Here is a 20,629-nt window from a genome sequence, read left to right on the forward strand (position 1 = left end):
GATGATGTTAAATCACTTTTAATTAACTTTAGCTCAGCTGCAAGTTATTTTGAAGGGTGTCTTTATTTAAAATTTTGACATTTTGTTCATCACAGATGTTTTTTCACTAATTGTGATTTTTAAAAATATTGCATTAATATATTACTCGTTTTGATTATTGAGGTTTTTTTGATGTTCCCTTAAATTTTGTGCCTAAGGTAAGTATCTTTCCCATCTCACCCTAGTTCCAGCCCTGGTGAGCATCCTCTTATGCATGGGTATCATGGGAGGCAATTAAAAAAAAAAAAACAACAATTCGTTTTTTCAGTGGTGAAGTCACTAACCCATCCATCCATCCATCCATCCATCCATCCAACACATAGTAATTGAGTGCCTACTATGTGCTGGGCACCGTTCTGGATACTTGTGATATAACAGTGAACAAAATAACAAAAATCTGCCCTCAAGGGGCTTGCATTCCAGTGGTGGATATGGACATTAAGTAGAATCAATGAGGGAACCACAGTCCCGGGGCCCTAGAGAAGAATACGACAGGGAGGGGGTGGGGAGCATTAGAGGGACACAGAAGGACCTTACAGGGCCAGGTCCAGAGGAGCCATAGGATGTGAGCCACAGGGTCTCTGAAGTGAGCATGCCCAGCCGAGGCCCTGCGGTGAGAGCCATGGATAGGCCATTTGCCCAGTTGGCCCACCCTGGTATGTTTTACGTGGCTCTCAGGGTGTTAAACTTTCAAGATTCATGTACCTTGAGATGGTGTCTCTCTCCAGTTCACCGCAAGCCCTACTTTATCTGAAATCTGGCCTACTTTGGAGTCATTCTGGGATGTAGTAAGATGGGAGGCATAGCCTTATCTCAGGTAAGCCAGGGCTCTTTATAAATCTTAGGTAAAGTGTTCTAGTATTGAAGCTGATCTTTTTTTTTAAATATTATTTTATAAAGTTTACATATATGTTGTTGCTTGATGTCACATGAATACTAGGTAATACAGTATATTACATTTAAATTGTTCCCAGTGTATAGAACTTTATATTAATCTTATTGATAACAGGTCCAGTTATAGAACATTAAATGATATAAATAAATCTCCGATATGTTGTTTTTATAAGCCTAAAATAACCATGCAACCTTTTGGAGAACACCAGCTTGATATAATTTTTTTTTTTAAAAAAGCTTCTATCTTAATTAGATATACCTGGAAAATATGAACATATTTAATATACAGAGAAGAGTAATAGTACCACAATTACTATTGATGTTTTTGTATTAATCAAGTTTAGCTTTTAAAGAAATGACATATTACAATATTGCAAAATAACAGTTGTTGTTTAACCATAGTTGTATATACAGACCTTCTTTAGCACTTAAACTCTCTTATTTACTTAATAGACTCTCTTATCCAGAAACACATTTTCCTTCTATTAAACCCATACCTAGAACCTTCTAATTTCTCTTTCCTATCTGTTAACTCTTTTTTTAATTTCCATGTAGCTCTTTTCCCTGCACCTTGTCCGCACATCTGTCTTAACTTGAACTCCAGGTCGGCTCTGTAGGGGCAGTGGTGGGTGACACACAGGATCTCCCTGCTTTAGAGCTGGGGAAACTGAGGCCCAGAGAAGTAATTCCTACTTCTATTTCAGACCTTGGGCCATCACCACCTCCACGAAGCCCTCCCTGCACTCTCTACTACCCTGTCAGGCCTGGTTTTGGGTTATTTGTTCTCAGAGGACCAAGGATCTTTGCTGTAGAGAACTGGCCTCGGGTTGTCACTGTCTGTTCCTTCACATGGATTAGTTAGTCTTTCTATCTCACTTGGCATGCAGGAGACACTGGAGAGACACTGAGCGACTGAATGACAGTTTGGGTTCTTGTGACAAGTAACAAGAAGAGGTGTTAGTAGAACGTGGATGGGGCACCACATGGTCCCCACTTGGGGTATAAAAAGTCTAGGAAGCTTTTATAAGGGGTGATGACCTGGTTGGAGCTTGAAACCTGAGTTGCTGGTATCAGCTGGAACATGCAGAATGGTACCTGGCAGGAGGTGAGCCCCCCCCCTCCTGTCACCTTTAGGAATCTGGGTTCACGGTCCAGTGGTCTAGGTAGCTGGGAATGTGGGCCTGTGAAGGCCTCTGCCCCGAGCTCCATAACCCCAGGTGACCTTGAGGCAGGCAGGGTGGCATGCCCTTCCTCTGCTCACTCCCCTTTGTCCAGTGGTAGCCCAGGGGCATCTGACTCACCTCCTCTTTGCCCCACTTCCCCACAGTGAGATTTATTTTTAAGTCACCCCCAAAATCCCTCCAGCCTTCCTGATTCAGCCACCCTGTCCTCTGTGATTCTCTTGCGAAGGTCAACTCAGGGTCCCTGGAGGACTGCAGCCCATGAACCTCACTGGCTCAGCTCACCCACCCCACCCTGTGGCTCTCCACTCTCCCCCACCAGGTGGCAGAGGCCTCTGTTTTGGGGCTGGAGGTCTTCCCACCAGGAGTCTAGAACAGGCTTATTTATGTAGAATAGAAAAATTACGTATTTCATCCCATTTTTTTTCCTGGTCTTTGACAAAACAATTCTATTTGCATAAGACTAATAATTCAGTGACCTCCTTAAAGGCCATTTTTCTCTTGATTCTGGCCCATAAGGGGCCATGCTCTGTTAGAGTGGGAAATTAATTTCTTCTTGGTCTCAGATTTATAGCTACAAGCAGAGCACTCCATGAAAATTCTTTCTAGTGAGTAGTCTGGGCTTAATATTCCCCATACTTACAAATTATGAAGGAGACCTTCCAAACATTGTGGTTCCTCTGTGCACCGCATATCCCTTCTCATGATCTGGACCACAGGTCAATTTCAAATTTCCCCATCCAAGCAAATGACCTAAGGACAGAGAACTCCACGGTGCTCAAACAACAAGGAAACCAAAGAGAGCAGGCCAGGGCCTCTGTGGTAGTGAGGACCTGACCAGAGAGCCAAGTAAAATGAGAGCCTCCTGCTACCCAACTCTGAGGGCAAAGCTGCCAGGGAGTGGGAGGGCAGGGGATGTCCTGTCTCTGAGCCTCCACTTTGCCCCAGGATCACAGAGGTCAGTGTGAGACCTGTGCTGTGCATCTAAACAGGCTGCCACCAGGTCCCATGTGGGAGAAGGTGGATGTCATCTTAGCAAAAGAGTTAGTTTTCTCTTGGAGCCACAGGAGTGGGTCCTCCCCTGGAAGAGGATGGTCTGGTGGCTGGTCCAGCAGAGCTGCCAGGGTAAGAGGCCAGCACAGATGTGCACCTAGACGCAGCCTTGCTCATGGTGGTGCTGGTGCCCAGAGGCGAACTTGGGCATTTCTGCTTGGGTGGGCCCTTTGGGGATGGCACTGAAAGGAGGGGCCTAGGTGGCTCCAAGATCATGGTTGCTGTTTGTCCTGTGTAACTTGGTCACCATGGAAATACTCTGGTGGTGGGGGCCACAGAGAGTCAGGCCCAAGCTTGTCTCATAGGTCTGTCTGGGGCTCGAGGGTCCCTCTTCTTAGAAAGGAGAGGCTCATTACCCACACACAGGCTGCTCCAAGGTTCTCTGCCCCCAGGTTCCACTGAGGACACTGCCAAGGGCTTAGTCATGCAAGTTGGTCTTTCTGGGGTGGTTCTGGCCCCTGAGTTGAACTTGGGGATTTCTGCTTGGGTGGCCTTTTTGTCAAGCATTAAATGGAGGGGCATCGATGACTCCCTGCTTTTGTTTGCTGCTTGTCTTTTGTCCCTTGGTCACTGGAGGTGCGCTGGTTAGAGGTGCTGCAGGTTTTCATGCTCCAGGCTTGCTGTCTGGTGCTTGGGGTCCCTCTTCTTTTGGAGCAGATGCTCAGTGCTCCAAAGGCCAGTATCACATCTGGAGGGAGGTGTGCAGTCCTAGAAGCCAGTGATGCCACAGCATGGACTTTCAAGTGCAGGTGGCCTTTCTGGGGATGGTGTTGGTCCCCTGCATTGATCTGAGGGGTTTCTGCTTGGGATGACTTTGGAGATGGCACTAAAATTAGAAGCACCCATAGCTAGGGTGTCATAGCAGGTCCAAAGCTGGACCCATGGTGCCCAAGTCCTGAAAAGACCCACAGGGGAGAGTAAGCCAGGGAAGTCCCTGCCAGAACCTGGACTCTCCAGCCTTTGAACCCAAAGGTGCCAGATGCCAGCCTTGCCTGCCTTGAGGGTAGTAGTTGTCAAGTGCTTCACAGTCATTTCACAGGAGCAATGCTGGCACAGTCAGGCATTTCATTGAGATGAATCCAAACCAGGGGAGCAGGTTTTTGAGCAGTATTGGATGTGGGGATATATAATGTGATTGGCTTTCTAGAAGGTAACCTCATCACCACGGTTCCTGATGGGCACTGCTGAAAATACGGAACCGTCTGGAGGACTGAAAATTTGATGAGTCATTCATTTATTTATTTTGATACCAGATATTGAACCTGGGGGTTCTTAACCACTAAGACACATCCTCAGACTTTTTAAAAAAAATATGTTTATTTAGAGACAGAGTCTAGCTAAGTTGCTTAAGACCTCTCTAATTTGCTGAGGCTAGTTTTGAACTCCATATTTTCCTGTCCCATCTTCCCTAATGCTTGGACTATGGGTGTGTGCCTCCAAGCCCTGCTGGGCCTTTCATTTTGGCCAGATCTGAGCCTCTTAGTACTTTTGTTAGGAAATGGCCAGGAGGAGGGAGAGTGGATCTTAAATGGATGGTTTGTTATTGTAAAGGGCTGGGGATTATAGTTTGAATTAATCTAACAGTCTTCTTAATATTGTCCTCAGCATTTAATTTACCCATATTGACCCTACCTCTCCCCCTGCCCAATGCCACTGTGGATCACCAAGGGTTCTCTATGGTCCGAGTTCAGCCTCAACCCTTTTCTTGGTTACTTCTCATAATGACACACCCATGAACTGCATACCTTGACTGGTAACTAAAGCTTTCGCTGGTGGTGCTTTCAAATAGGAAACTATAAATTTGTTATCAAGTGACTTGTCTAGAAATCATTTTCTTCCAATGTTCCAAAGAGGTCAGACTGGAAGAGGACCTAGTCACTTGCCAGGCTGACCTTCTTCAGGTGTTCCAGCCCCTCAGTGATTTCCATCAGTTCCCCCTCTTTGTAAAATCATGCAATAGACTGTGTTTGGGGAAGCAGCAGGCTTAGGATTGAAGCAAGAGTTCAATTGAGGTTTTCAGCAGGAGGCTATGATAGGAGTCCTCAGTGCTTCCCCAGTGAGTTTGCCTTTTAATAGCAGGTAACCCTGGGAATGGGACAGCGATCAATGACTAATAGGTATCAGTACTCACATGAAACAGCTGATGTGCTATGTTCACCAGCCTATTCTTTTTTTTAATACTGATTTTTAGTTGTCAATGGACCTTTATTTTAATTATTTATATGCGGTGCTGAGAATTGAGCCCAGTGCCTCACACATGCTAGGGAAGCACTCTACCAAACCCATCAGCCTATTCTTTAAGAAGAAAGGATGTTCATAACCTGTTAGTGTCAGGAAAGCAAAAGGAGCACCTGTACTAGTCTCTGGGGAGTAGTAGCCTTCTAGGGCAGGCTCCCTGGCTGTGTGTTAATTAAGTGTCCTGGTCCATGTGGACAAGATGAAAGTCAACCTCAGTGTGAACTGGGAAGCGCAGAGCTGATGACTAAAGAGAGCTGTTCTTTGACACTGCATTTCCTTCATCTATTGTGTTAGCATGAGGAAGATGGTTTTTTTCCTTGTGGAAATTGAGTTAATAGGTGTTAAATAAATATCTTAGTTGCTTCTGATGTGGCTGAGGAGCACTCTCAAGTGTTTAAAATGCTGGTTTCTGGGCTGGGGATGTGGCTCAAGCGGTAGCACACTCGCCTGGCATGCGGGCGGCCCGGGTTCGATCCTCAGCACCACATACCAACAAAGATGTTGTGTCCGCCGAGAACTAATAAATAAATATTAAAAATTCTCTCTCCCTCTCTCTCTCTCTCTCTCCTCTCTCACTCTCTCTTAAAAAAATAAATAAAATAAAATGCTGGTTTCTGTATATCATTATATAGCCAATTGCAATTCTTATGAAACCTTCTCATAGGCTGTTTCTGGTTTTATTGGGATTTTTTTTTCAGCTGCATTGTGAATTGGATGAAGGAGGACATTTTCCCTTCTTATAAATGGTTTTGTGGAATTTTGAGATTTGGGTTTTTATTTTAAGACAATTCATTTCCATTTGAATAAATTCACATTTGAAGGGAATAAATCAACCAGCCTTAAGAACCTGACATCTTTCTGATGGATAGAAGCAATTCAAGGAAGAATAAGGATGATGTCTTTTAGAAATGCTATAGGAATATTTGTTTGGGGGTCAATAAATAACATGCTTAGAGTTTAATAAATATTTTGTTATGTCATCGTAGCTTGTACATTTTTGTATTCTAGTAGAATTTTATCTAGTTTTAATATTTGTTTTTGAGCAGACTTCTTTATCTTGAGAGAGATCATTTAGTGCTACTTTTCAAAATTTGCAGCTGTGTAAATCCAGATGCTTGGCGAAGCTGCTGTGGTGTGAGGAAAGCCTCTCCTGTTAGGCCAGGAGCCTGTAAGGCACCATCAGCACATGTGAAACCTGCTGTGTATTATAAGCAACAGGAAATAGCACAGAAGCTGCCAGTGCATTTAGGTCATTTGGAAGTTGAATTCTTGTCATATCTTTACTTTGCTTAACATATCTTCTCCCCTTTAGTTCTTTCTTATAGTAATTCGAAGCTGATGACTTTACTGGTATTTTCAGGAGAGCATATACAATTAAAATATTTTTAAATTCAGTATCAGTTCAAAGAACTTAGCATCACCTGCCTCTCACCTTTGGTGAGAAGGTAATGAGCAGCCACTTAGCTCTGTGTGCACCAGGACGATGGTTCTCCTGGAATGGCTAGCTAAATCTGGAAGTTCCTTAGGAGATGGAAACACATCAGCTCCTCGTGTTCCATTCAAAGTGAGCACAGGGCGCTCAGTGAACATGCATTAGGTTAGTGAGTGTCCCCTGCAGGGACTGGTCTCCTATTCCCTTTCCAGACCTCAAAGCTGAATTGTCTGTCCTTCTCTCTGCTCCAGTAGCCTCAGCTATTGAGTACTATTGCCTCTGAGATGCTTCTTGTTCATACTACTGGGATCTTGCCTCCAAAGTTTAGTTGGAAGAATAGGAGGAAACTGTTGCTTTAAACTGCACACAAAACAAAAGGAAGTGGCTTCGCCTTTCCCTAAAGACATGGAGAAAGAGAAGTCCGTTCCCGTGATCATGGCCATGCTATGGAACAAATTCTTGGCCACTCCACACCATCCTTGCTTCTTATATGTTTTGTGTATCAGTGAATTTTTTAGCCCAAGCATTTTCACCTATGGGAGGCGTGTAGAAACGGAGGCACAGAAATGCCAGCTCCTTGCCATTTCATGGGGTCCTTGGGTCTCTGCCTGCTGCCCCACCAACTTTCCCCACAAACCTCTGGAATTTCAGCAGTGCCCTCTGCTGTGGGCCTGTGGAGCCAGACTAAGTTAGACTTCCCGTGACTCAAACTTGGAAGTGATACCCCATGAGGTTTGTTGATTTCTGTTTCTTAGAAACCAGATGCTGATCTGGATCCCCTGAGAGAGGAGGGAGCTACAGGCTTTGGGCACAGGATGCTGTGGTATTTGAAATCCCCTGTAGTGTACCCCATTATACGATCAGAAGAGACATTGGGGCAGTTTGATTTCTCACAGGAATTAGAATTCTATGGCAAAGGGGAGGCTATCTCTGAAAATAACCCTCCAGTGGTGCAGAGTGGGGACCATGGCCAAGAGAGGAGGTGACTTTCCCTCTGTCACTGTGGGACTCAGGTCATGGTAAAGTCATCCTTTGTCCCTTACCTTCCTATGTCATGTACTCTGTATGTTTGTGCATTAGAGATGCATGACAACCTCTAAAGCCGATGTTAGAATGACCCCCAGGGAACATGTTGAGAAGCTATGGAGGCCCTGCAAGGCACAATGACTTCCTCAGGGCCACACACATACCCACCAGAAGGGGAAGGGTCTCAACCAAGCTCTGTCTCCCCAAACCAAGGGAGCTGGCTACACCCGGGCCTGTCTGAGGGCCTGATCCAGGGTGTGTTGGTGTAACTGGGTCCACCTGTGCCTATGTCATGGGAAGACTACAGCCCAGTGGGCCATTGGAACCATCTTGTGTGAGAAAGGGACTCAGGAAAGGACTTCCTGGGATAGTGACCTCACTTCCTTGGCCATGGAACTCACAGAACTTGGAACCCTGGTAGCTAGGCACCCACAGTCCACAAACAGTCCCAGTCTGCTCACTGGTATTGAGACAGCAAGCCCAGAGCCATGAGTTCTTGTTGTCTACAGATCTGTGGGTGCTTAAGCCTCAGGGCTTTTCCTGAGTGTGGAGGTGCTGGGTCAGCGCTGTGTCCCAACGACTCTGGCAATTTTTCCCAAGGAGACCAGAAGTGAGACAGAGGGCACCACAGGTGTCCATAGTTTAACCCACATTCAGATTCCCCTTTCAATAGTGCCAGATCTCACCAGGTTCGTGTGTGTGTGTGTGTGTGTGTGTGTGTGTGTGTGTGTGTGTGTGATATGTCTCCTGAGAATATGGAGAGAAAATATTTTGTTTTGACTGTATGGCAGTGATTCCTTTTGCAAATGGCTATCGTTTTCCTGTTGAACTGTCCCTCGTTGATTGCCCATCCTAGGGAGAAGATGACCAAGGTTCATCAGTGGATGTGTCCTGTCTTGTGGAAACCCTCACAGCACTTCTCCGGGAGCTCGAGGAAGGCCTGGTACCTGCACTGCAGCAGGGGAACACCCCCTATGTCCATGGGGTTTTGTATTTGTACTAAGATTTGGCCAGTACCCAGAAGGCTCTGGAGCTGCTGTGTAAAAGGTGAGTATCACCTCCAAGCACTGGCCCATGGCCATCTCCTGGCCTGGTGTTGGGAATGCTGGGCATCACTCTGAACCTCCATCAGCTCTGTGGAAAGTAGGCTTTTTCAGAGGAGAACTCTGCCTGGGTGTTTAGAAATCCAAGTGGGATGAGCCCTAGGAGTGTTTACCCCAGAGTGGTCCTGGGACACAGGCTGGCGATGGCTCTGGCCTTTCCCTGGGGGCCTGTCCCCTCCCTGAGAGGAAGTTCTCTGCCTCAGACCTCACTCTTCTGAGGCCTCAGGAAAAGCAGTTCCCATATTTGGGAAGGAGTCTGTGGGTTGCATCTGGGAGGGTTCCCACCTGCCTGTAGACAGAACAGGGACCCCTGGGGTCAACTGAGAGGGTCCTGGCCCTGAGGTAGCCAGGCAGCAGGTGGTTGGGTTCATTCATGGCTCAAACATATATGAAGCACCTACCTTTGGCAGGCATTGGCCTATCATTTAGGAATCAGTGCAGACAAACTCTCCCAGCCCTCCTGAGCTCCCGTTATTGTCAGTAAGTTAGTCAAGTCCACCAGGCATCTCGACAGATGAGGGACACAGGATATTAGAGGTCACAGCCTCCTGGTCTTCTCTAGGTATGGACGCCTCCAGCCAGATGTTCAGGAGGAGTACCTTCAAGACAAGAAGTGAGTGGTCTTTGAGCCAAGAGGGAGGGCACCTGTCTCGAGAGTGGTCACTTGGGGGGCTGTTGTCAAGGATGGTTGGGCAGACCTCAGGGTCTACCCTGTTGTTTCCCAGCAGAGGACAGAGGTCTGGGGCTTACTCTCTAGAAGGAACAAAGCAAGCTGTGGTGGGATTCTGGGTACCCAAGGAAGAGAGGCGTGGCTGGAGCCTCAGAGCCAGGCCCTGTGAGGATCCCTCTCCAGCACAGCCAATCCCAGCCTGGATGGCCCATGCCTTTTTGTATAGAGACTGGACAGCAAGTGAAGGGGAGAATCCTACTCACACATGTGCCTCACAGTTTTGCCCCCTTTGCTCTGCTGCTTGTGACCTGCTTGGACACTCTCTGGGAAGCCCCCCATGCAGGGGGCCTTGGGAAGTCCAGCTGAAGGAGAGGCCCTTTACAACATTATCTTCCAGTTGGTACAGGTGGTGACCCAAGCTGCCATCCCATTCTTTCAAAGTCAGCCACCTTCCCGGGCAGCTACATAAAATTCACACACACACAAATGCCAGAGGCAGGGGGTCAAGAAACGATGAGACCAGAAGCCTCCACTTCTCCTAGAATGTTTTCTCGCTGCCCTAGTTCTAAAGTCCTTGAGGGCACCTCCCACATGTGAGCACCTGCGCATTGTGCCAGATGCCCCACCACAGCCATCCTCCTCCTCCCACTAAAACTCTCTATTTTATTTTTTGTGATGGTGTTTTTTTTTTTTTTAATGTCTGGGATGGCGTTGTAGGTATTTTAGTAACATTTATGTTGACACAATAGTGCTCCATCCATTCACCAGGCTGTGCCACCCCCAGCAATGGGTAGCTGAAGATGGAGCCCCCTTAGAGCACATGGGTCCTGTGGGGAGGACACACACAGGCCATCTTAGAGGAGGTGAGATAGAGTCCCCTGTGCATGGAGCAGAGATGACTGCCTAAAGGGTGGTGAGGATTTCAGGGCATTTTTCCCCTACTGTGTTCTGTGACGTTAACTAGGTTAGATGTCATGTGACACTACAAACCCTGCTCATATAAGACAGCAAACTTAATATGTGTCTTCTTACTGCTCCGCAGATCATGTCTCACCTTCTTCTTATTCCCTAAGAAACAATATTGAAGTTAGACCAGATAATAACTCTGTAATGGACTGAACAGTTGAAATAAAACGAAGAGTCCCATGTTTTACATTCCAAATAGAAAGCTGTGCCTTGGGCTGGACTGTAGCTCAGTGGCAGAGTGCTTGCCTAGAATGTATGAGGCACTGAGTTCAATCCCTAGAACTACAAAAAAAAAAAAAAAAAAAACTAAGAAAGGCATGCTGTTGATCTAAAACTATTTTAAAAAGAAAGAAAGAAAAGAAAAGAAAAGAAAAAAAGCTGTGCCTCTTGAATAGTTAGTCCCAATGAGAATGCAAGAGAAATGTTCATAAAGAAAATGAAAGTGCTGCTCCAGGGCATATGTGAATGTTAAGAAAGCAAAACAGCTGATAGGGAGGGATAAAGTTTTCATAGTCTGGAGAACAGATGAAAGGAGCCACGTTCCCTTAAGCCAAAACCGCATCCAGATAAGGCCATAACATTAGATTTTTCTGATGGCAAGAGAAGTGAGAAAGCTCCAAAAGAAGTCTGAAGGTGCCAGAATTTGGTTCATGATGTTCCAGGCAAGAGGCCCATCTCCATATAAGACAAGTGCAAGGTGAAGCAGCCAGTGCTGATGTAGAAGCTACAGCAAGTCATGAAGAAGATCTTGCTAAGCTATCTGATGAAGACGTGATATGGTTGAGTTTCTCGGTGTCCCCCAAAAGCTCATGGGTGAGACAATGCAAGAAGGTTTAGAGGGGAAATGATCCTGTTAGGAGAGCTAAAGCCAATGAGTGAATTAATCCCCTGGCAGGATGAACAGGGGGCACAGATAAAATGGGGTGCCCACACCCTCCCCAAGCCTGGAGGTGTAGGCCGCACCTGTGGAGGAGTCCAGGTGCAGGGTGGAAGCGAACAGCAGCCATCCTCAACGTTCCACATTAGGGTTCCACATTGGAGGTTCCCAGCAACCAGCGGCATCCATCTGCGGGCAGGGTGTTGGTCATGGAGCCCAGGCGCCCTGAGGCACTTTGTGGAGTCCAGTTGAATCGGTGGCTGCAGGGAAAGCGGCGTCCAAATAGGAGCATCCTCATCCCTGGGCGGTGGCGGGATTCTGCTTCCAGTGCAGTGGGGGTGTTGGCAGCATTTCTGGTGGCCAGGTCGGGACTCCAGTGGCCACAGTGTGGAGCCCTGGCTGTGGCGACGGCGACAGCGTAGGGTAGCGGGCCTCAGAGTCAGAGGGCGACAGAGGCTGGGATGCCCTGTGCTGTGGCTGTCCCAGGCCACTGGTCTTGCTCCTGGCAGGGCCTGTCTGCTCAGGATGCGGGACGCGGCAGGCGGCGGTACCCACACAGCCTCTGAGGACCTTATGGTGCCCACGCAGGCGGCGCCTGGCACCCGCCCTGAGCCCACGGGGTGGCTGCTCGCCCCACCCCGGGTTCGCCCTGCCCCTCCCTGGGCTGCGGCCTCTGCGGGGGGTAGGCCCGCTGCCAGCGGGGGGCAGCCTTTGGAGAGGACACCCACCCTCCCCAGCCACATCTCCCCTGGGCTGTGGCCCCTGAGAGCAGAGGCAGTGGGGGGTGGGGCTACAAATCCTCCCCCTCAAAGCGCATCCCTGGGGCGGGACAAGGGTGGAGGGCATAGATGGCAGAGGGAACCCCAAGACCTGCCGCCCTTGGTCTTGGTCTTCTGCCGCCCTTAGACACAGAAATGTACTTTAAAAAAATTAATTAGCTCTAATTAGTTGTACATAACAGCAGAATTCACTTTGGTTCATTGTACAGAAATGGAGCACAGCTTTTCATTTCTCTGGTAGAACAGGAGGTATAACTGCACCATATGTGCAGTCCTGCATGTACCTAGGGAAATGATATCCGTCTCATTCCACCCTCTTTCCTACCCCATTCCCGTCCCTCCTATCCTTCCCCTTCGCCCCAAGTTCCTCCATTCTTCCCTTGCCCCCCTCCATTATGGATCAGCATCCACTTATCAAGGAGAACATTCAGCCTCTTGTTTGGGGGGATTAGCTTATTTCACTTACATAATATTCTCCAATTCCATCCACTTACCTGCAAGTGTCATAATTTTATTCTCTTTTAAAGCTACGATTCCATTGTGTACATATACCACATTTTCTTTATCGATTTAGCTCTTGAAGGACTTCTAGGTTGGTTCCACAGTTTACATACTGTGACTTGAGCTGCTATAAACATTGTTGTGGCTGCATCACTCTAGTATGCTGATTTTAAGTCTTTTGGGTATAGACTGGAGGAGTAGAATTGCTGGGTCAAATGGAGGTTCCATTGCATGTTTTTTGAGGAAGCTCCATACTGCTTTCCAGAGTGGTTGCACCAATTTGCAATGCCACTAGCAATGTATGAGTGTACCTTTTCCACCCACATCCTCACCAACACTTATTGTTGCTTGTATTCTTGTTAACTGCCATTCTGGCTGGAGTAAGATGGTCTTAGAGTCGTTTTGATTTGCATTTCTCTAATTTCTGGTGAAGTTGAACATATTTTCATATATTTGTTGATCGACTGTATGTCTTCTTCTGTGAAGTGTCTGTTCATTTTCTTAGCCCATTTATTGATTGGGTTATTTATTCTTTGGGTGTTGAAGTTTTTGAGTTTTTTATATATCCTGGAAATTAGTGTTTTATCTAATGTGCGTGTAGTAAAGATGTTCTTCCACTCTGTGAGCTCTCTCTTCATATTGTTTCCTTTGCTGAGAAGAAGCTTTTAAGTTTGAATCCTGCCGCAGTCTTGGCTGGGCACAGAATCATGAGCCACTCAAGCAGGAATGAAACTTTATTTTTGAAAAAGCCGCCAATACTCCGTAGGCGCCGGCAAGCAAAAAACGGTACACCCACGCGTGCGTCTACCGGAACCGGGGGGGGGGGCGGCCCTCCCCCGGAATTCCATCCTACTATCCTTCCCCAACCAATGGGAACTCTCCAGGAGTCCCCTAACATGAGTCCCGTAGCAGGCCAAGGTGAACAGCAGGAGTCCAATTTCCATATGAATGTAAATCTTAACATAATCATATCATCTCAGTGGCTAGCTGGCATGTCACCTTACAACCCAAAGTGCCATGCATCATATTATTTGCTTGTGGCTCCTAGCATCTGTCCCCTTCTGTTTAATTAAGCAACAAGCAATGTGGCTAGGGACCATGCCTGGTAGGTTGTCCAATTCAACATATGGTTCTTACCCGTCATGGGAGAACTGACCTTTAGGCGTCAGCTTCCTGTCTTAGGTTGAATCCACTGCAATCAGATCAACCCGTCACTGACTACCGGTCCAGCATTCAGCCATGCTTGTGGATAGGCCTATGCACCAGTGGGGGGGTGAGGTTCTTGCCTCAACTCTGTTGGCCCCCAAATTTAGCCTTAGTGCCAGTGGGGGGGTGAGGTTCTTTGCCTCACCTCTGTTGGCCCCCAAATTTTAGACCATCACTAGTAGAAGGGAGGAGGATACAGAAATGCCACGACACCAAGCCAATTGATGGCTCCTTTGGAAAAATTGCGTCACTGGTGACATCATCAGCAAAGATATGCCAGCATTACCACAATTAACATGGGGTGAGCTGGCAAGGAAATTGCATCACTGGTGACACCATCAGCAAAGATATGCCAGCAGTACCACAATTCGCTGCACCAGACGATATTTCACAATGCATGCAACTGATATATAGTCCAGGCAAGTTCTGCAGGCAGTTCAAATCGGAGGAGTCTATCAATATGTCCATTTCCTCCCAAAGTAAATCAAGTCCTTGATTGAGCATTACTTGTTGAGTTATATTCATTGTTGCATCAGTTTATATAGTTTACTGTGATAGCTATCATAGAAGCTATAGTTTGGTTTTATCTCAGTCTTCACAGGCACTGGGATGGAGATGGAAATTCTGGCAATGACACTAAAGAGACATTATCCTGAACAGAATTATTAAATATAATGAAAAGGTGAAAGTAAACAAACAGATCTGTTAACCTCCTTTAAAAACAATCCTTAACAGCTGTTTACCTAATTTAAATTAGTAAACAAACAGATCTGTTAACCACCTTTAAAAACAATCCTTAACAGCTGTTCACCTAATTTAAATTAAACCATATAAATCACGTGAATAAAAAAAAATTCGGATCCATTTTTTCATGAGTGCTCCTCATATATGAAATATGGACATACACACATACAGACATACAACACAAAACAGTGCACACATAACATACAACACATAAGACAATAAAGGCCTTGTAGCTTTACCTACGTGAAATCTCCATTGCAATGTTTAAAAACTCTAGTCAAAAAATAAAACACAGTCAAAAAAATAAAACTGATCAGAAAAACATTAACCTAGGTTTGTATGAGCTCAAAAATAAAATAGAACTTTATGATGTGGGAAAAATGCCATAATAAAATAGATATTGAAAAAAACACCTTGGCTAATCACTGTCACAGATGTAAGAATAGCCAAGCTGGAGCTCTGGATATCAGCTGTTATGGATTTGAGTCAAATCATCTTCTTTTTCTGTAGAAATTGTTTTAGTTAATCTCTCTGGAATCCAAATCGGTTGCTGTTCCTCCTGTGGAAAAACACAGACAGAGCCCCAATTCCAGACTATCACTGGATCCGGACCTTTCCATTGTCCTGTTAGAATATCTTTCCAAAGTACCTTAGGCTTATGTACATTTTTTGGATACAAATGTCTTTCCGCAGCACTAAGTCCCGATGAATCCAAATTTAAAAAGTTTAGAGTAAAAAGGGTTATTTTAAGTTTATCTTTGGGGGATATATACCCCTTTCCAATTCCCTCCTTTTGTTTTAATAAGTACCTTTTAATAGTTTGATGAGCTCTTTCAACTATGCCTTGTCCTTGTGGATTGTATGGAATTCCTGTTATGTGAGTAATGCCAAATGATGAGCAAAATTGTTTAAAAGAGGTGGAAGTATAACCAGGACCATTATCCGTTTTTAACTGTTTTGGAACGCCCACAGTGGCAAAATTTTTTAAGCAATGAGCTATAACATCTTTAGTTTTTTCTCCGGCATGAAGGGAGCCCATCAAAAATCTGGAAGAAGTATCAACTGTAACATGTAAATATTTTAATTTTCCAAATTCTGGCAAGTGTGTGACGTCCATCTGCCAAATATGGTTAGGTATCAGTCCTCTAGGATTGACTCCAAGATTAACTTGTGGTAAAAATGTCACACAATTTTGACATTGTTTTATTATATGTCTGGCTTGTTCTTATTTTAAAACGCTTTTGTAAAGTATTAACATTGACATGGAACCTTTTATGAAAATTTATAGCTTCCTCTACTGTGGAGAAAATATGTATGTCATGTGTAGATTTATCTGCTAGATCATTGCCCATACTAAGGGCTCCAGGCAATCCTGTATGTGCCCTGATATGTCCTATAAAGAATGGATCTTTTCGGTCCCAGATTAGACTTTGTATAGCGGAAAACAAAGAGAAAACAGTAGAAGAAGGTGAAATCCTACCAGCATCTTCAAGGGATACTATAGCATTAACTACATACTGACTATCAGAAAATAAATTAAATACAGAATCTTTAAACATCATAAAAGCTTGTAATACTGCATTAAGCTCTACCTTTTGAGCTGATTGTTTGGGTACTAAAAATGTAAAAGTTTGATCAGGAGTAACTACTGCTGCTGTACCATTGTTTGACCCATCAGTGAATATATTTGGAGCATTTATGATAGGGGTTTTTCTTGTCATTTTTGGAAAAACTACAGGATGCTTAGACCAAAAAGACAACAAAGGATTAGATGGTAAGTGATTATCAAATGAAACACTAGTTTTACACATGATTATTGCCCAAGTATTTAACTCATTAGCTAAGTCATCAATTTGATCCATAGTATATGGAGTAATAATTTTATTGGGAGAAATCCCAAACACTCCCTTTGCTGCTTTTATTCCTTTGAGTATTAATTGTCCTACAGCCTCAGGATATCTAGTAAGAATAGTGTTAGGAGAATAAGATAAATGTATCCACAATAATGGACCTTCTTGCCAAAATACTCCTGTAGGAATATTTTTTGTTGGTAGTACAATAAATAATAAAGGCAAACTTATATCAATTCTATCCAAATGCATATTTTCCATATATGTTTCAATGATTTTTAATGCTTTTCTTGCTTCAGGCGTTAACATGCGGGGTGAATTTGGATCTGATGGACCTTTTAGAATATCAAATAAAGGTCCTAACTCTCCTGTTGGTATGCCTAGATAAGGCCTTATCCAATTTATGTCTCCCAATAACTTTTGAAAGTCATTAAGTGATTTGAGTTGATCTACTCATATTTGAATTTTTGGTGGACGGACCATGGTTGAGGATAATAGAACTCCTAAATAATTAATTGGAAGATTTAATTGTACTTTATCTATTGCTATCTCTAGATTATAATTTTTCAATAAGTTTGTAAGTGTGGCATAACATTCTAGCAATGTGTTTTTATCTTTATGTGCCAATAACACATCATCCATATAGTGAAATATTTGTAGTTCAGGATTTTGATTTCTAAGTGGCTGGATTGCTTTATTAACATAAATTTGACACATAGTTGGGCTGTTAGCCATCCCTTGAGGGAGTACTTTCCATTCATATCTCTAATCAGGACCTTCATGATTCAGTGCAGGGATAGTAGATGCAAAATGTGGACTATCCTCGGGATGAATTGGAATTGAAAAGAAACAATCTTTAATATCTATAGCTAAAACATGCCAGGTTTTTGGTAAAGCAGACAATTGGGGAATCCCTGATTGAGCAGGTCCCATAATAACCATCTCATTATTAAAGGCTCTTAAATCTTGTAATAATCTCCATTTACCAGATTTCTTTTTAATGACAAAAATGGGAGTATTATGGGGGGATACGGAAGGTTGTATATATCCTTCCGCTAATTGTTGTCTGACCAAGTCATGGGATACTTGTATCTTTTCTTTAGTCAGGGGCCACTGAGGAACCCACACTGGTCTTTCTGATTTCCAAGTAATTTTGATTGTCTCAGTGGCCCTTTCTGAAAACCCAATCCATGTCTATTTATTTCTTCATCTATTTGAATAGGTGCTGTCATACCTTGTTCTTGTTCTCTTAATCTTTTTTCTTTCCTAAAGCCTTGTTTAGCCCTAGTAGTGGGCACATTAGGATTGATGTTATTTGTTAATGTCAATCCTAATTGATCTAGGACATCTCGTCCCCATAAATTTACGGGAAGATGATCCAATACATAGGGCTGTATAGTTCCTTCACATCCTTCAGGATCCCTCCAATCTAATACCATAGCACTTCTATGGGGATTTGTTGCCACTCCTAGGCCTCGAAGCGTTTGAGTGGCTTGTTGTAATGGCCAATGTTTTGGCCATTCTTGACGAGATATGATGCTGAGGTCAGCACCTGTGTCCAGAAGCCCATTAAAGTCATGTCCTTGAATATTTAATTTTAGCATTGGGCGAGAATCTAAATTTAAAGACAGCATAGCCCAATCTACACCTGTGGAGCCTAATCCCTTGGAACCTCTTTCTACATTACAACTGGCAAATTTATCATGCAGGCTGGGTATTATTAATAACTGTGCTATTCTATCTCCTGGTGAAATTACTGATATACTTCTTGGGGAACTAGCTATAATTTTTATTTCACCCTCATAATCGGGATCAATTACCCCAGGACTTATCATAAGTCCTTTTAGTGTAGAAGAACTGTGTCCCAATAATAAGCCTACTGTTCCCTGGGGAAGAGGTCCTTTTACTCCTGTGGGAATTATTTGAACTCCCATCTCTGGAGTTAGTACTGCTCTGGCAGAGGTGCAGGTGTCCAACCCTGCACTCCGTCAAGTTTGTCTGATGAGGGATTTAATGGATAATGCGTCCTGGGCACTACCTTGATGGTGCTGCTGGGTTCCTCCATTGCCCCATATATTTGTGGTTTTGGTCCCTGGGGCATTGGGCCCTCTAGTCCGTTTTTTGGCAATGGAGCCTGATACCTTTCTCCATGATATCGTGGGTAAACACTTGGTCCTTGTCTGTTTTTTGATAACGGAATACCCTCTATGGTGTTTTGAGAACGGCATTCATTAGCCCAATGTTTCCCTCTATGGCATCGTGGGCAAATACCTGGTATTCTATTCCTTTGATACCCAGTTTTGTTAAACCCTCCTCTTATGGGGCAACTCCTTTTAAAATGTCCTGTTTGATTACAATTACAGCATGTTTTTGGCCTGGCATCTAAAGCCTGTTGTACTGCTGCTAAGACTTGCCCTTGTTCATTAATGTCTCTACATAATTTAATATATGTGTTTAAATCTTCATGTCTCCATGGTCTAATGACCTCTCTGCAGCAACGATTTGCTTGGTCATAAGCCAGTTGTTTTTTAAATGGCATTACCTGTTCTGTATTTCCAAATATTCTAGAGGCTGTCTGAATAAGCCTATCTACAAATTCAGCGTAAGGTTCATTAGTTCCTTGTATTACCTTAGATAATTGACCTTGTAAATCTCCATGCCCCTGTAAAGTTTTCCATGCCCTAACTGCATCTACAGCAATTTGTGCATATACGCCAGGGTCATATTCAATTTGCTGTCTTTGACCCTCATAAGGTCCCTTTCCCAATAGCATATCTATATTTCTTTGAGGGTAACCGGCTTCTGCATTTCGCCTAGCTGTCTCCATGCAAAATTCCTCATTGGCAACCTTCCATAACAAATATTGTCCTCCATTTAGCACAGATCGACACATGTTAGCCCAATCTGCTGGTGTCATGTCCAAGTTGGTAACAGATTCGACCATGCTTACCGTGAAGGGAGCTTGTGGCCCATAGGTTGTTACAGCCTCCTTTAATTGCTTTACTGTTTTGAAATCTAAAGCACGGTGAATTCGTTGCCCTCCTGCCTGCTCAAGTACAGGGCATGCTAATCTTTGGGGTCCTGCCTCAGAATTCCGTCCATCAACTATGGGACTTGAGGGCCGCTCAGCTGTAGATGCAGCTGTTGGCTGAATTACACCCTCTGGTGATAGAATGGAGCTAGTATCAACCTCCTGTTGTAATTCTCCACCTGATGGCTGTTTTTCCTCTAAGCTTTCTTTCTTTAAATTTTCCTCTGTCTGACTAGCTTGAGAGACCTTCTCTTTTGCTTGACCTAGCGTTTTTTCTACCATAGTTTGGACCTCTAACAACTTACTTAATAGTTTTTCGGTTTGTTTTTTACTAGATTCTAATCTACTATAAAGGTAATGTAACCCAATAAGATAGGATAAAACAAAGCCAAAGCAGAATGAAACAAAAATGGAGCAGAGAATGGTTATATCAATTTTCTCTTTCTCAGGGCCGAATAACTTCAAACCTTGAGCCAACCATTTTTCCCAGTTCGCCTGAGAAAATTCTAGGGCTAGGGAGCTTGAAATAAAAACAAAATAAATCAAAACAAGAACACATTGTTTTTTGAAATGGTCACCCATTCTGTCGCCTTCCCTCAGGGGCGAGCAATTTTACTCACCTCTAAGTTTCAGGCGTTCCCCGCACGGGCCACCAATTGCCGCAGTCTTGGCTGGGCACAGAATCATGAGCCACTCAAGCAGGAACAAAACTTTATTTTTGAAAAAGCCGCCAATACTCCATAGGCGCTGGCAAGCAAAAAACGGTCCACCCACGCGTGCGTCTACCGGAACCCGGGGGGGGCCGGCCCTCCCCCGGAATTCCCTCCTACTATCCTTCCCCAACCAATGGGAACTCTCCAGGAGTCCCCTAACATGAGTCCCGTAGCAGGCCAAGGTGAACAGCAGGAGTCCAATTTCCATATGAATGTAAATCTTAACATAATCATATCATCTCAGTGGCTAGCTGGCATGTCACCTTACAACCCAAAGTGCCATGCATCATATTATTTGCTTGTGGCTCCTAGCAGAATCCATCCCA

Source organism: Spermophilus citellus (genome assembly GCF_964194105.1).
Source record: "Spermophilus citellus genome assembly, chromosome: 9".
NCBI lineage: Eukaryota > Metazoa > Chordata > Mammalia > Rodentia > Sciuridae > Spermophilus > Spermophilus citellus.